This window comes from Martes martes (assembly GCF_963455335.1).
Source record: "Martes martes genome assembly, chromosome: 13".
Lineage (NCBI taxonomy): Eukaryota > Metazoa > Chordata > Mammalia > Carnivora > Mustelidae > Martes > Martes martes.
In genome coordinates, this window is record NC_137901.1 from 70,682,383 (window position 1) to 70,696,886 (window position 14,504).

General features: G+C 45.7%; 1 protein-coding gene and 1 long non-coding RNA gene across 4 annotated transcripts in view; one reads left to right on the forward strand and one right to left on the reverse strand.

The window, feature by feature from the left end:
- Positions 1 to 907: 907 nt before the first annotated feature.
- On the reverse strand, positions 908 to 3,208 carry LOC308353849. The gene is made up of 3 exons (XR_013967817.1): positions 3,160 to 3,208; positions 1,742 to 1,809; positions 908 to 1,040 (listed from the first exon to the last, which is right to left on the reverse strand). It is a non-coding gene; the product is annotated as an uncharacterized lncRNA (long non-coding RNA).
- A 422-nt stretch (positions 3,209 to 3,630) lies between these two features.
- The window catches only part of AP1B1 (adaptor related protein complex 1 subunit beta 1), a 54,241-nt gene continuing 43,367 nt past the window's right edge, over positions 3,631 to 14,504 (forward strand). For 2 of the 3 annotated variants that reach the window (XM_080820951.1, XM_080820952.1), the window contains exon 1: positions 3,631 to 3,787. The gene's annotated coding sequence lies outside the window, so the exon portion shown is untranslated. Of the gene's footprint in view, positions 3,792 to 14,504 lie in introns of all 3 variants that reach the window. The other variant, XM_080820953.1, reaches the window with a different exon arrangement.

Here is a 14,504-nt window from a genome sequence, read left to right on the forward strand (position 1 = left end):
AAAAAAATTAGGTACATCTAAGAGAATATTAGAAATTATCGTATTCAATTGTACTTTGCTATCTACTGGAAGTGATCATTCTTTTTTATTATTTTATTTTTTAAAAAATATTTTATTTATTTATTTGCCAGAGAGAGACATAGTGAGAGGAGAACACAAGCAGGGGGAGTGGGAGAGGGAAAAGCAAGCTTCCCTCTGAGCAGGAAGCCCAATGTAGGACTAGAGCCCGACCTGAGACCACGACCTGGGCCGAAGGCAGATGCTTAAAGCCTGAGCCACCCAGGCACCCCGGAAGTGATAATTCTCAATTCTTAAGTAATGATTCAATTTACAAACAGGCCAATCAAATCATACAGAAGCAAACTATACACATATGCCATATACTTCTCTCTCATCTTGACAAAAGCTTCAGGTAACTTAACAGCTTGGGTTAGCAAAGCAGAGACTCAAAAGCCTTTATCTTACCATTTTAAAAAATCGTATCTTTGGTGCACCTGGCTGGCTTGGTTGGTGGAGCATGAGACTCTTGATCTCAGGGTTGTAAGTTTGAGTCCTACCTTGGGTGTAGAGATTACTTAAAAATAAAGTCTTAGGGGAGCCTGGGTGGCTCAGTCAGTTGAGCACCTGCCTTTGGCTCCGGTTGTGATCCCGGGGTACTGGGATTGAGCCCCACAGTGGGCTCCCTCCTCAGCAGAAGGTCTGCTTCTCCCTCTCCCGCTGCCTCTTCCTACTGCTTGTGCTCTCTCTCTCAAATAAATAGAGTTTGGGGAAGAAAAAAAGCTTAAAAATAAAATCTTAAAAAATGTATCTTTTACTATCACCTTGTTAATCAGACTACATGCCACAAAGATAAGCAAAATAAAGGTCAAACATACCTTAAGAAATCATGTCAGTCGAGGGACACCTGGATGGCTCAGTCGGTTAAGTGTCTGCCTTCCGCTCAGGTCATCATCCCAGGTCCTGGGAGCAAGCCCTGTATAGGGCTCCTTGCTCCATGGGGAGCCTGTTTCTCTCTCTGCTTGGGCTCTCCCTCTCTCTCTCTGGCAAATAAATAATTAAATCTTTTTTAAAATTATTTTTTAAATATCTTATTTATTTATTTGACACAGAGAGTGAGATCACAAGTAGGCAAAGAGGCAGGCAGAGAGAGAGGAGGAAACAGGCTCCCCGCTGAGCAGAGAGCCCAATGCAGGGCTCCATCCCAGGACCCTGAGATCATGACCTGGGCCAAAGGCAGAGGCTTAACCCACTGAGCCACCCAGGCGCCCCAATAATTAAATCTTTTAAAAAAAGAAAAGAAATGTCAATCACGATACAAAGGAACCCATGATTGGCTTTTTAATATCCAATATTTAAGCCATGTGAAAAACATAAGCAAAGGCAAAGCAAACAAGCATTGCCGTTACTCATGTTTCCATATTTTCTTTTTTTTTTTTTAATTTATTTGACAGATGGAGATCACAAGTAGGCAGAGAAGCAGGCTCCCCGCTGAGCAGAGAGCCCAACGTGGGGTTGATCCCAGGACCCTGGGATCATGACCTGAGCCAAAGGCAGAGGCTTTAACCCACTGAGCCACCTAGGCACCCTAATATTTTCTTTTTTTTTTTAAGATTTTATTTATTTATTTGAGAGTGAGAGAGCACAAGCTGGGGTGGGGGGAGTGGAGGAGCAAAGGGAGAGGGAGAAGCAGACTGCCCGCAGAGCAGAGAGCCTAATGCAGGGCTCAATCCCAGATCGTTACCTGAGCCAAAGGCGCACGATTAACCGACAGCCACCGAGGAACCCCATCATCAGGTTTTCATATTTTCACTAGCAAAAAATTTTCATTAGGTTAATGTTTAACTACATCCTTCCCCTGGAGTTGAATTAACACATATTTCAAATTTCATATTTACTTATATAATCTAGAGGATGAAACTATTTCTTTTTCTTATTTATATTTGACTTATAACCTGGTGATAGTGATAATATCTAAAAGCAATGGTTTCTGGGGCACCTGGGTGGCTCAGTGGGTTAAAGCCTCTGTCTTCGGCTGGGGTCCTGGTCTCAGGGTCCTGGGATTGAGCCCCGCATGGGGCTCTCTGCTCAGCGGGGAGCCTGCTTCCTCCTCTCTCTCTGCCTGACTCTGCCTATTTGTGATCTCTGTCAAATAAATAAATAAAATCTTAAAAAAATATTAAAAAAATAAAAGCAATGGTGTCTAATGCTTAGGTAAATAATGTAAGAAAGAGTGTGAAGCCCAAGCCAATTTTAAGAGTAGTGCCTTACACAAATGAAGCACTCACTAAATTTATAATTATAAAAAAACCCTGTACAAGTACTCAAAAACAACACAAATAGGTCTTTATCTAACCAGAGTGGTTTAAAACATTAGAAATAACACTTTCCAGCTATACATATTTATAGTTCATATATATATTTATAGTTCATAATTGAAATACTTCCTCCCCACATGCAAAAAGAAGATGTTCTTTACTTTTCCTGTAAAGAATTGAGGAAGCAGTAAAGTCACCTTTTACATAGAAGAAACGGGAAAATGTTTAGACTTCTAAATCATTTTTATTTTTTAAGTTTTTTTTTTTTTTTTTGGTCAGAGAGAGAGAGAGAGCGAGCACGCACAGCAGAGTGGCAGACAGAGGCAGAGAGGGAAGCAGGCTCCCTACTGAGGAAGGAGCTGGATGCGAAACTGGATCCCAGGGGATCCATGACCCCAGCCAAAGGCAGCAGCTCAACCGACTGAGCCAACCAGGCGTCCCTTAAGGAATTTATTTTTAAGTAATCTCTATACCCAAAAGTGGGGCTTGAATTCACTGCTCCAAGACAAAGAATTGCATGCTCTACTGGCTGAACCAGCCAGGGGCCCCTAGTAATAAGCAACTTTTTTAAAAAAATAGGCGTTCTTTTCTCAACCTGAAGTTTAGTTTACAAACTTTAATTATTATCTTTGCTGAAACACCTTTGACAGAGGTGACATTCATACCTGATTACAAATGTGTAATGAAATCACTATCAGAGCAAGAAGAAAAAGCCCTAAGAGTTAGAATATGAGCTTGTCATAGTTAAACTCATTCCCAGTAAGACCTTTTTAAAGAGCAGTGACGAAATACTGTTTTAAGGGGGATGATCAGAAATTATCTATAAGGAGAAAGTTAATAGTACCAGAGTCGGGAGTGAGGGGATTATAGGAATCAAAGACGTCCTGGCAGACCCAGCAAAAGGAAAATGGGATATTATGAAGTTCCTCTTGGATCAAAGTTCCTTGCAGGCACTTGGGTTTAACCCTTCCAGTCGGAATTTCCAAAGGGCAGCAAGTGCTAGACTGGATTTACAGTTCTGGTTTTGACTCTAACATTCATAAGGTAAGTGATCTTGAGCAAAACCCTGCCTTTCTCAGAGTCTCAGTTTTCCCGTCTGTAACACAGAAGGAAGAGATGGCCTTTAAAGTCATCATCTTAAGTTACTTAAATTACTTAGCTAATTTTTTAGCGCTCGGTAGGACGCAGCGGCGGGGTACGCCGCGGCTGGGGAGGGGTTAATTCCGTTTGCCCCGCCCCTTCCTGGCCCCGCCCCGCGGGCACCACCCCCGCCCGGTTTCCACCCTTGACCCCGCCCCCAGACCGTGCGTCCGCCGGAAGTGCCCGGGCAGCTCACTTCCGCCCGGCAGGTGACAGCCGCGGGGCTCCAAGCGGCCGGCAGCACGGACTCACCGGGGGAGCGGGAGGACGAGGCCGCGGACATTTTGCTGAGGAGCCGAGCCGCGCCGTGGCGCCGGGAGCCGTCCGGACCGGTGGGTGAGGAAGCGGGGAGTCCGGCGAGGCAGGAGAAGGAGTGGGGCCGGGAGGCGGTGGTCTGAGGTGAGAGGGGTTTGTGGGGTCAGAGGTCACAGAGAGGACGGGGCGCTAGAGGGGCGTGAGTGGCTTCCCAAGCCACGACGTGAGAGAAGGACTGCGGGTTCATTCATTCGTGCCCACTTGGCCGCCGGCCTGAATCCCAGCCACCCCAGCCCGCAGTCCCTCTTGGGGCGTCGTCCGGAGAGACTCCTAGACTTAGGCCCTGCGGAGTCCGTCCCTCGCCAGGGGGGAAACTCCTCTCCCCGTCCTGGTTTCCCCCTTCACATGCTGAGGCCTCCCAGTCATTCGGGGCCTTATCTCTTTGCCAAGGTTCAAAAAGAAAAAAAAAAAAAATCAAGAACCGGCCCTTTGCGCCTGCCCCGCGGTAGGCTTGGGCTTGGTCTATCCGTCCGGCGTTTCATGGACAGGTTATCTGGGGACACCTGGCTGTGATCATGCTAAAAATACTGACGAAATGCTAGCTACTAGTTATTGAGCTCCTACTGTGTGCTAGACACTGCCAAGCACCGCAGGTACAGTGCCGTATGTAAACTTCACAACAACCCTTGTGGGGTAGCTGTTGTTGATACCCTGTTTTATCTACAAGGAAACCAAGGCACAGAGAGGTTGAATCACGCATTAGGTAAGGTCAGTCTGTGATATAGGCAGAGGCAGGGTTCTTACCTAGGCTTTCAGGGGTCTACAAAGTGCAGAGACAGAAGAGGCTGGAGCAAGGTTGGGGTGTAGGGGCTGTTAGATTTCTTTAGCTGCTGTTGTATTTATTCAAAGCTATGTAAAGATGTAGCCTTATTACTTTGCGTCTGCTCCTCATAAGGGCCATTTAATTCACATGGTTAGGGTGAAACAATCCTGCAGGCTATTGTTAGAAGTAATTACCTTTCAGGGCAAAAGTGGAAGTTTTTCCTGACTATTGAGAACTGTGAGACACAAAACAGGCTATTCATGAAGCTAATTTAAGAATATTCAGACCCTCTTGGGGCGCCTGGGTGGCTCAGTGGGTTAAAGCCTCTGCCTTCGGCTCAGGTCATGATCCCAGGGTCCTGGGATCGAGCCCCGCATTGGGCTCTCTCTGCTCGGCAGGGAGCCTGCTTCCCCCTCTCTCTCTGCCTGCCTCTCTGCCTCTTGTAATCTCTGTCTGATTGTGATCTCTGTCTGTGAAATAAATTAAAAAAAAAAAAAGTGTTCAAGGAGGAAGGAGGCTTAATTTATCGTTCACTTTAAAAAAAAAAAAAAAAGAATATTCAGACCCTCACTTAAGAGTGGTTGAACTGCATTCCTTTTGGAATAAAGAGAGGAAGCACATGACCCCTAGGGGATCTTTTGGCCCTAGGTTCTTGAAGAACGTTCTCAAGGGAAGGGTCTCTGTCTCAGAAAAGTACAGGTCCCTTGGCTTCTTGGCTGGGGAGTGCACATCTCGCTTGGAAGAGGGTGAAGTCGTTTGATGGCTGGAGGACTAGACTCTGTGAGTCTGAGCCTTATTCCTTTGCAGACATTCACTTGCTCCAATTCTTCCTCAGTTTCCCTGGTAGCAGCAGGTGGAAGACGTGCTGCCTTCCTATCCAGTCCTGGGTGTTACAAGCCTTAAAGAACCCATGAAGGTTTTCACATGCGTCTGAAGAAAGCTGTGATATAAATATTACCATAGTACCTTTTTTTAAACTCTGTGATCTGTTCTCCTAGTTCCATTGAATTCACAGAAACTTAATATTGTCACCTTATCCCCATTCTTCCAAGGGAGGATTTGAGATGAAGTGACTTGTCAGACAGATGGTGGGAACATGAGCAAAACTCAGAGCATCTGGCTCCCTGTCCTGAGTTGAGCCCACCAGCCTCCTCCAGCCGCTTAAAAACTGTCATAAAGAGTAGCCTCAGTAGTTCTCAAAGAATCAGATCCCTCAGAGATTGTGGAGAGGTTATCTATTGAGGACAGGTTGAGCAGAGGCTTCATCCTGAGTGGCCTGAAGGGCTCAGAGGTATAGTGGAAAAAGCACTGCCGGACTCCCCACCAGTCAGCCCTGGGTTCTGACCCCAGCTCAGCACCTTCCTGGACAACTTACTTAGGCTTGGTCTCCTTTACTTCAGCTCTAAAATAATACTGACCCCCACCTCCTCCCCATCCCCCCCAACACTGGTGTGTGTGGGGATTAGATAAGGAAATTTGTGCAGAGACTGTTACTGTGGTTGGGTGCCTTGACCCTAGGCAGTTGATGCCTACCGGGAGCCTCTGAGGAAGGCTGTCCACCCTGGTTTGTGGGGTATTACTTCCTTCTGCAAACAGAGACTTTACATACACAGCACTGCTCCCACCCTTCTCGTTTCACTTCCCAAAAGTGTTTCAGAACAACTTTAATCTGTTGGTTCTACTGGCTTTGGGCTTGGACTTTCATGTATTTCTGGTCATCATCTGAAATTGTTGCATGTCTTGACTGCTCACTTCCCAGAAAACCTCCATGCCTGGCACCAGAGCCTGACATGCTGACAGTGAGCAAACATGGCTTAGGTATGGGTTCTACATTTTGGTATAATAATGAAAGCTTTAGAGGCATCTGTTACATGTAGGTGTTTCTTTTTCTGAACAGGTTTCTTCTGTCTGAGATAGGTTACTGATACATGATCACAGCCCAGAAATGGTTTTAGTGTTTTGTTTTTTCCTCTTCACACAGAGAAGGAACAATTAACACCAGAGAGAAAATATCACGTGAGCACTTGGGGAATCCTTTAAAAAAATAATCCTGCTTGAATATCCATCAGTGACTCCTTTTTGCCCTCAGGCTAAAATTCACATTCCTTATCATGGCCTTCAAGGCCTTTTGGGGTGACTCCTGCCTGGCTCTCCTGCCTTATCTCTCCTACTCCCCACTTCCATCTTTTCCCAACCACCAGTCAAACTCAGCTGATTGCCACTTCTGCAAACCCCAACTCTTTTTACCTCTGTGTCTTTGCTTTGTGATGTCCTCTGCCTGAACACTATTTCCTGTCACACATGACTCTTTCTTTGCTGGACCACTGCTTGGAGCTTCCCATCTAATTATCTCTCTCACCTTGTAGGCCTGAACCTCCTCAGTGTCCTGTGGCACTGCTCATAAGGGTTTGTCATTATTCACTTGGCTGTCTTCTAAGTAAACGGCTCTTAATCCTTGGGGAGGACTTGTCTTAACTGTGTCTCTAGCACTTAGTGAAATGTCTGGCACATAGGTGCCCAGTAAATGTTCAGTGAATGAAAGAATATTGCATTGACTTGTTAGGATTATTTGATTCCTAGGAAATTCAAAGCACTTTCCAAATGATCTCCTGTCCATCCTCGTTATCAGTCTGGCAGGATAGGGAGAAGTCTGACCAGTGATAGGATTAACTACTCCCCTGTTTTGTTGCTAACGCCCAGCCAGCCACCAGAGTGACATTGTCCCGGGAAAGAGCCTTCCAGGCCTAAGATAGTGAAGAGTAGGAGCGTCCCTGGCTTGTTTGAGAAACAGCAGGGAAGCTAAGTGAGCAATGAGCAGGCAGTGGGTTATGAGGTCAGAGGAGAATGGAGGGGGCTTCCAGGTCAAGGTGAGAACCCTGGCTTTTACTCTGAGGGAGGTGGGAGCTGGGAGCTGCTAGAGAGTTTTGAGCAGGAGTTCTGAGATCTGACTTACATTTCAACAGGCACCACCACAGTGCTTCAGAGCCTCCAGAGACCTGGGGTTGGGGAACAGCGAGGAGGTGCTGGTGGTAACCACTCTCCCTGTTTAGTAGTCATAGTGGCCAGCCTATAGCAATAGGCTACTTGGTGGGCTGGGCACTGCTGAAGACTTTGTATGTACTGACCTGTTTTTTGTTTTTTGTTTTTTAATTTTATTTATTTAAGAGAGTGAGAGAGAGAGAGCACAAGAGGGGGGAGGCTCAGAGGGAGAAGCAGACTCCTTGTTGAGCAGGGAGCCCGACTCGGGGCTCGATCCCAGGATTCCAGGATCATGACCTGAGTCAAAGGCAGAGCTTGACTGACTGAGCCATGCAGGTGCCCCTGTGTTGTCCTGATTTAGCCTCACAAATCCCTTAGGTATATGACATTGCAATTCTCATTTTATAGGCTTGTGCCTGTTAAGTTGTGTAGACCCTTGGAGAGCCCCTGTCACACATGCTGTGACCTCCTTCCCATTCCCAACCCCTCGTTCTTGGATTGTCTCGTTATTTAGTGTTGCTGAGGAGTGGCTTTGCTGTGGTTTTAGACTTTCAAGCCTCATGTTTTTTGGGTCTTTAGCCTTGGGCTTGACCTCTAACCTCCATTAAGAGGGTCTCCCCAAAGTTGGGAGACCTTTTCTTGATAAGGTAAGAAGCTGGTTGAGTCCAGAATGCCCAGAGTCCATCAGCAGCCAGAATGCCTGCCTCAGTGACTTTTTTCCCAGGTTTACCATCTCCTCTGTGGGCTTGAGCTGGAAGATAATAGGTTTGGAAGTCAGGTCTCAAAGCTTTAAAACCAGTCCTTCATTGTTCATTTTCAGTACTGAAAACATTTGTTAAAGCAGAGCTCTGTAAAGGAATAGACTTGGGTGACGTATAGTTTTTGCCACACCTAATTGTTTTTAGGGTCTTAAGCATATTGAGAGTGGAATGACAAAATTTAATTTGGGGTGAGTCGGCTTCTATGGCCTTCATTCTCTGAATGAAGCTGAGTGTGGCTAGACGTTGAGACAGTGCCACCTGTCACCCTCTCAAGGTGGCCACCTGGTTAAATTTTAACCTCCTTTCCTCCCCTCCTCCACATTCCCTAGCCTCCTTCCCTGTTTTCTCTTTCTCCATAGCATTGATCACCATCTCAGATAGTATATATTGTACTTATTTATCTTGCCTGTGGTCCCTGTCTGCCATTGGGATGTATGCTCCATGAAGGGAAGGATCTTTGTCTGGCTTGTTCACAGCTGCATCCCTAGCATGTAGACCTGTTTATGGCACACGGGAGGTGCTCAGCAAACATATGAATAGGAATGGGGGTGCGGGTGAGGACAGGAAAATATGTACTTAGTACAGGGATGGTATCTTTGTGGGTTGTTGTTGTTTTTTAAGATTTTATTTATTTGAGAGAGAGAGTACAGAAGAAAGCACGAGTTGGGGTGAAGTGCAAAAGCAGAGAAGAGCTTGACAAAGGAACACAGAAGACCTGTAGGTCTAGAGGATTATAGGCAGAGGGAAGAGCCTGCTTGTGTTCCCATCATAGCTGTGTCATAGCCCCTTGCCCCCAGCATTTGCATCCCCACCTTCCAGCAGCCCTAGTCTCTGAGCTGATGCCTGTGGGAGTAGGGGATGGTGATCTGGCCTCACTGAAGGAGGTGGCCTGGACCTTTCTCCCATCAGAGATGTTGCCATCTGACCTTCTGCCCTTTGCCGTTTTCTTTTTTCTTTATTTACTTGTCTTCCATTTATTTATTGGCTCTAAAATGGGCTAGGGGGTCTGATATTTTCAACTTCAGTTTTATCAAAATAGCTTGACAACCAGAGCAGATGCGTGTCTGATGCTAGGAAACCCTGTGAATGGAACATGGGGAAGCTGGTCTCCAGTTGAGGTTGGTTTACAAAACTTGAAATTTCCCCAGGAAGAGAGTTGAGCACTAATCGTTCAGACATTTATTGAGCACCTAGTATTTGTCAGGTAACAGTCTAGGAGCTAGGGATGCAGTACTAAATAAGATGGATAAAACCTTTGTCCTCATGGAGCACATTACAAAGGGAGAAAAAAATATACAATATAAGTATATTTTATAGTACGTTGGTGACAAGTACCTTGAAGGAATACAAAAGGAGAAGTAAAAGATAGGGAGTTGGGGGGATTGGTTGGAAATGTATAGAATTTTAAATGAAGTGGTCAGAAAAGGTGACATTTTAGTGAAATTTGAAAGAAGTGAGGGACTGAGCCATGACACTGTCTGGAGAAAGAGCCTCCCTGGCCATGTGAATAGCATGTGCAAAGGCCCTGAAGTGGAAACATGCCTGTTGTGTTCAAGGATCAGCAAAGAGGCTCCATATGGCTGGAACTGAGGGAATGATAGAGAAAACAGTGAGAGGAGAGTTTGAAGAAGTAACAGGTGGTGTGTATGTGTGTGAAAGACAGAAGGGGTATGTGTCTCATATGAGCCTGTAGTCCATGAGGCCCTGGTAGAGATTTTGGCTTTTATTCTGAGGTGAGACAGGGAACCATTGGACGATTTTGGACCAGAGTACCACTGTCTAACTTAGACTGTAATGGGATCATTCTGCCTGTTGCTGAATTGGGTTGTTGAGCGCAGTGTGGAAGCAGCATTGGTAGCAATTGCAATAAGAAGTGATAGTGGGGGGCACTTGGGTGGCTCAGTCGTGAAGTGTCTGCCTTCAGCTCAGGTCCTGCTGGGGATAGAGCCCCGCATCAGGCTCCCTGCTCAGCAGGAAGCTTGATTTCTCCCTCTCCCACTCCCCCTGCTTGTGTTCTCTCTCTCTTTCTCTCTCTCTCTCTCTGTCAAATTAAAAAAAAAAAAAGTGATGGTGGCTTGGGGCCTGGTGGAAGTGATGGCACTGGTGAATAGCCGCTTTATGAATTCTGGATTCATTTGGAAGGTAAATCCCATAGGATCTGCTGTTAGATTAGATGTGGAATATGAGTGTGTGTGTGTTGTCAAGAGTAACTGAGGTTTTGGGCCTGAAACCCTGTTAAAGATATTGATAATGAACTAGATAATGAAAACTGCAGATGAGTCAGTTGCAGGATGGGGGGAAACAGAAGGTCAGTTTTTATCATGTTAAGTTTGAGCTGCCTGTTAGGTGTATAGACATTCAAGTTCAGATATTGGTTAGGCATTTTGGATATATGAGCTGAGAGTTCACTGGAGAGGTTGAGCCTTGGGGGTATAAACTTGTGAGTTGTCAGCATGTAGATGGTACTTAAAGCCTTGAAACTGGATGAACTCACCAAAGAGGTGAGATAGCATGGGGAGGGGGAGGTACCAGGTCCAACCTTGGGGCCCCCCAGTCATAAAGGAAAGGGAGAGGAGGAAGAACCAACAAAGGAGACTGAGATGGAGCAGGCAGGGGAGTAGAGGGGAAAGCAGAGTGCATGGCATCCTGGAATCCAGGGGAAGAAAGTGTTTCAAGGAAGAGGGAGTGATGAACAGTATCAAATGCTTGTCAGAGTGAGACTTGTATTTGACAGCATCACTGCATCTTCTGCCAGCAGGACCTAACATGCTCAGGCATCCAAGACCATCGCTGAATCCCATCCTTCCTTGCCTAACTTCATCTGCTCCTTTCCCTTCCAAGTCCTTGCCTTTAGCCAGGTAGGGGTTCTTACAAACTCCTGAACACGCCTGCTTGTTTTGGCTTTGGGTAACTCACCCTTCTCTCAGCATCTTTAATTTCTTATTTATAAATGGATTACCTGGAGAATTAAATGAGGGGGGCTGTAAACCATTTAGCACAGAGCCTGCACCCCAGTCAGTGTTGCTGGTGATTTAGTCTCGATCTGCTCCCTGTTATGCTGGCATCTTGTGGGTCTTCTCCAGGTTACCCTCAGTCCTTCCTTTCCAAATGTGACCCATCTTTTCCCATCCAGAAAGCATTTCTTCATCTTCCCTATACGTTCCCCCAAGTCTCAGAACCCTCTTCTGAGCAGTGGTGGTACTTACGTGGAAGGCATGATTGCTCTGTTGTTCACCTGCCCTCCTTTACTTGGTCTCTGCGTCTGTGCAAGCCCAGCGGGAAGACTATCCTTTGTCTCCTGTGGGCATGCTGCTGTGGGGGCCACAGTCCCGGTCCCAGAGTTGACGGTTCCTCACATTGTTACACATGATGAATGGATGACTCCAACACTTGACAGAGCTTCAGAAAGTGTTTCCATGGTATAGATGGGAAAACTGAGATCTCAGGGGGCCTCGTTCTAGTCTTTGGCCTCATTCTCTTCCTGATTAATTTAAATATTATTCAGAAGAAACACCTGTTACTTTCCTTTTTCAAGTCCATAGGAACTTTTCTTTCTCTTGACAGCAGATATTTCCAAGCATTACTTTCTGTAGATAGTTGAGAACTGGCATATGATTCTAGAATTAGTTTCTAAAGACTCAGTGCTAATAGAAGAACATTTGCATGTGGCATGTGCCTGCTTTTACTTCTTTTTCATTTTGAGGCTTTAATTGTTAGTGGGTCTCAGGAGATTGATTTTGGCTAACTACTTTTCATCCAAATCCCAGGAGACCCATAACTCGGCAAGCTCATCCAAACAGGCTTTCATTAGGCATGTTACCAAACTTGACATTCCTGTTGTCCAAACTGGATGGACTGGTCCTAAAATAACCTGTAATTCAATGTTTGAGGGACCCTGCAGGGATATGGGGCAACACATTTCATATATCCTTTCGCTTGGAGTATGTGTGATTCTGCCAGGGCTTCATTCAGAGGAGAAGTTGCGTTGCTGGACTGAGTGGGACCTGTGGGATCTCAGTATGGGGCAAGAGTAGAAAGTGTCATGCTACCATTTTCTAGCTGTTTGACTCCAGAGAAATGCCTTGGTCTCTCTGGACTTTACTTTTCTCATCTGTAAACTTATGGTATTATCAATACCTTTTCCACAGATTATTGTTTGGATTAAATGTGAAGTTTTTTACATAGTGTCTGGCCCATAGAGCATATCTGTCTGCCATTACTGCTGCCACTGCCACCTTTGTTCTGAATTTCATGCCAAGCCCAAAGAAGAGCACAGCTTATTTTCTCATAGTTATTACACCAATTTGAAAGAGCCTGTCTGACTTTGGTGACCAGGTTGTCTCAGAGAGAAAGTCTGAAGTCTGGTTTCTCTACTGCTGAGTCACCTTTTAAGTCTTCAAGTTGGCCTCACTTATTTCCCTGTCTATAAAGTGAACTTTAGGACTTACCTATGCGGACCTTTTCCTTTTTAAAAGAAGACTGTCAGACAGGTGAGTGGTGGTGAGTAATTGCTGGGTGGTGAATAGAATCATTGTCTCGATTATAAACTCTAAGCTTCATGGGGCAGGGACACAATCCAGAGCATGGCACAGAGTAGGGGAATATTTGTGAATGAATCAACCTATGCCTTTGAAACAGAACTGAAACTGCCAAACGTGGGGTGATTAAAGTTCCGCTTTTCTGTTCTAAATGAAGAAGAAACAGTTGCACCACCCTAATCCCTTTTATTCACTTTTTTTTTTAAAAGATTTTATTTATTTATTCATGAGAGACAGAGAGGCAGAGGGAGAAGCAAGCCCAGTGTGGGATTGTTTCCCAGGACCCTGGGATCATGACCTGAGCCAAAGGCAGATACTTAACCAACTGAGCCGCCCAGGCACCTGCTTACTAACTTATCCTTAACTGTTCTTGAGCTAACATGTGCCTGGAGCAGGTTTCTGAACAGCTCTTCATCAGGCAAGAGTTTAACAGTGACAGCTTTATAATTTTTTTTTTTTTTAAGATTTAATTTATCTGAGGGGCACCTGGGTGGCTCAGTGGGTTAAAGCCTTTGCCTTCAGCTCGGGCCATGATCCCGGGATCCTGGGATCGAGCCCCGAGTTGGGCTCTCTGCTCAGCGGGGAGCCTGCTTCCTCCTCTCTCTCTGCCTGCCTCTCTGCCTGCTTGTGATCTCTCTCTGTCAAGTAAATAAATAAAATCTTAAAAAAAAAAAAAGATATAATTTATCTGAGAGAGAGCATTGTGTGCATGTCAGCACCAGCGGGGGAGGGGCAGAAAGAGAAGGAAAAGCAGACTCCCCGCTGAGCAGAGAGCCCAATGCAGGGTTGCATCCCAAGACCCTGAGATCATGACCTGAGCCAAAGGCAGATGCTTAACCACCTGAGCCACCCAGGTGTCCAGCAGTGATGGTTTTAAACAGCACTGAAGTTGGAAGCCACCAACAGACTTTCAGGGCTCATTTTTCCCTGCCCAGATGTCCTTGAATTCAGAGATGAGTCTTGACAGCTGCATCAGACCTTGCCAAATGTCTTCTTCCCCTTTTCCTTCCCTAAAACTGCTTCTCTGGCTGATCTCACAATACCAATTGTCTCCCTTGGTAACTCACTGAGTGCCAGCGGTATGCAGTGCATTGTGCTAGCGCCACCAACTTCGTGCCTCTCAACCGAGTGCAGAGCCTGGGTTGCTCTGGCATGAATCACTGCCCTGAGACTAGAAACGTCCTTTCCTTGGCGGTTGGCAGGCCACTTGGGGAATTGTTTGGCTTGTTACTGTTTTCCTTCCTACTGAAGACCTAATAAGGTTTGGTAGTCCTGGCTGCATTCTGAATTTGTTTTGTCTTTTCTCTTGGAAATGTCTTTTGTCATTCTCAGAGAATGATCATGCTCCATTTCCTCTTGTTTGATACCCTGGAAGAACACTCATTGGTGGGGAAATGGATTTCTCATCTATTAGAGAATCATAGAAGGTGAGATGTGGGAGGGAGTTTATCTGTCATTTAATAGACTGGAACTGTTGTCCTGTGGAACTGTGGGTTGTCTGAAGGGCCCCTGGTGAAGAGCGGGACTTGGGCATAGTGGAGTGAGCTAGGCCCTAAGTCCTCCACTCTTATGTCAACCAAGTAATTCTGGTTTTGTTTTAAACAGTTTGAAAGTGAGAAGAGGCTTGAAAAGCCATAGACCTGGTTGAATTCTCTTGTTTGACAATTAGAAAAAAGTAAAGCCCAGAGATAGA